This window comes from Sinocyclocheilus anshuiensis, unplaced genomic scaffold (genome assembly GCF_001515605.1).
Source record: "Sinocyclocheilus anshuiensis isolate Anshui unplaced genomic scaffold, SAMN03320099.WGS_v1.1 scaffold213, whole genome shotgun sequence".
In the NCBI taxonomy this organism is placed as follows: Eukaryota; Metazoa; Chordata; class Actinopteri; order Cypriniformes; family Cyprinidae; genus Sinocyclocheilus; species Sinocyclocheilus anshuiensis.
The window spans coordinates 1,034,966-1,037,574 of record NW_015540860.1 but is presented as its reverse complement, the minus strand read 5'-3'; the positions used below and the strand labels follow the sequence as shown (position 1 = coordinate 1,037,574).

General features: G+C 34.5%; 1 pseudogene; it reads left to right on the top strand.

Moving 5' to 3' along the window:
- Positions 1-1,248, top strand: part of LOC107687989 (C-type lectin domain family 10 member A-like) — an 8,809-nt pseudogene extending 7,561 nt beyond the window's left edge.
- The last annotated feature ends 1,361 nt before the right edge of the window (positions 1,249-2,609 follow it).

Below are 2,609 nucleotides of genomic sequence, written 5' to 3'. Positions count from 1 at the left end.
GTTTTCTCTGATGCACTAACTCTGCAGCAGCACTTCTTCTTCGTCATCTCGTCTGATGCACTCACTCAACCAAGCTTTCTAACCACAACTTCGCCCCTCCCCACCCCCCAACCATTCGAATTTCTGTAGGCGGGAATTATTTGTAATGATATTCCAATGAGCCGCTTTGTGATATCACAAAGGCTGGAAAACAAATGCTGTAGTCCAAACGAGTCGTTCGTTGTAGTTCTTGAAAAGGGGTTTTTAAAATACGAAATATCTCCCTTTGGAGTGGACTTTGAGATTTGTAACTTTCTAGATCTTTTTTATGCCCAAACATACACACGAAAAAGCATAATAGGACCCCTTTAAATGTGGATTCAGACTTTTGGGCCCCACTGTATTTCCTGATCTTTACTCCTTAGCAAAATGTTTATATTGGACTTGGAAACCTGCCTGAATTAAAATTCAGTTTGATTCTAAGTGTGTTTAAATGTGTTTGTACAGGTCCCTGTCAGGAAGACTGGGTGTTTTATAAAGACTCATGATATTTTCAGTCTTCAGTAAAGAAGAACTGGCAAATTGCTGAGAAAAACTGTGGAGAAAGGATCACATTTAGTGGTTGTCAATGACTTGGCTGAGCTTGTAAGACAAGAACACATAACATCACAATAATTTGTGGGAGCTTTATGTGAGGTTAAACGTGAGTTTGGCCTCTTTTTGAACCAGGACTTCCTGTCTTCATTCGTGAAGTCAATCGGGCTTGTTGAGAAAGAAGAGGGACAGTGGACCTGGGTAGATGGAACTGACTATAGTACTACTGAACAGTAAGAACCAATAAAATAATGAGAGGAGGTCAATGGGATACAACTCCAAATGCGCTAAGTAACTGCTGATGTCTGTTTCAGCCACTGGGACGAAGGTCAACCAGATGACTGGGATGTCCGAATGAATGGTGAGGATTGTGGGCAGCTTCATGCCCGGGTAACTGTGGACAGACAGAGGCTGTGGAATGATGCAGACTGTACGCTTTCTTACCCTTACTTCTGTGAGGGCAAACCCAAGAGCCACTGGCAAACATCAACTAACCTCCAACATTGCAAAAATCACTTCTTTAAGCAGAGTTTTAGTCTCTTTTTTCAGTAAAAATATCTAAACGTCCTTAAAAGAAGATATATTTATTTGAGAACAAAACTGTAGATAATAGACTTATCAGAGGATATACCTTGAATTGGAAGTTTAATTTATTTATTTTTTCTTCTAAATTTAAGCACAAAGCAGAACAATGGGGTAAGACAAAATTAACAAAGTCTCTCTTAATATTAATATATAAGGACATTTTGCTTCTCAGGAGAATTTAAGGATGTTTAGATGTTTTTATTAGAAAAAAACTCAGTTTTTTTTTTGAATGTAGTGTGTACTACATAAAATATTATTTAAAAAATGAATGTGACAGACTAGTTTCCATGCAGGATTACAACAATTTAAGTATGTTTAAATTAAATACTTTAAGTATGTTTGTTTAATTTATAAGAGGTTATATTATGATTCTGTTTCAATAATTGCATATAAATGTGCTTAACTGGCTTAAACTACAAAAATAATTTTAAAACAATGTAAATTTAATTGAGAATTGCAGACAGATAAGAATAATATGCATTATTTTTTAGAGAATTTATAAGTTTAAATAATTAGCTAATTGTTTTTACTTGTTTTATGCTGAAACCGCCAGTTGGAAGAAAATACATTTAAAAAACGTAATTCTTATAAGATACACATTTTTTTAATCTTTTGTGATGTGGCTGCCTTATGTTAAACTGCTTTAAATGACTTTTTCCCCACATCAATTTACACTCCATACACCATAATGGCAAAGCAAAAACAGAACTGTCACAACTTCATAAATTTATTAAAAACAAAAAAACCTGAAATAAGTACATTGCATAAGTATTCATACCCAGGGACGGACTGGGAGTAAAAAACGGCCCTGAATTTTCTCCCAAATAGGTCCACCACAACTGCAAACAGTCGCTATACTATCTCACAATATTACAGCAATCCTATCGCATTTATGGCAAATAACAAAACCCATGGTGACCCTGCTGACAAAAACAATAGAAACCATCACAGACATTCAAATGATTTCCACTACAAATACCATTACAAACCATCAACTTAAAATTAAATAATGGGTTCCTGTAGGGCTGTCAAAATGGCTGAAAAACTAAATTCGAATGTTGTACTTAAATATTATTAAAATTCTAATTATATTCGAATTTAAAATGCATAATTTCAGTTAGGGTGAAGAAAAGCTTTTGGCTTCTCTCCTGAGGCCACAAGAGGGCGCATCATTCAAAGCATAAGATAACATGACTATCTGCGAAAAAAAGTGCATAATGTTTAAAATAATGTTTATAAACCAATTATAATTAAGTTGCTTAAACAATAATAAACAAAACAGCATCATGTATGTACGCATAGTTTAATACAAAGGACCGAAAACCAATCACAATGAGTACTTTCTTCATTTAAAAACATGAGATGCAGTGGGATGCAGAAAAACCGCCATAAAGTCTTGAGACATGTTTATTAAAAGTTGAACTTGCATTAATTTTACATGGCTTTCTAAA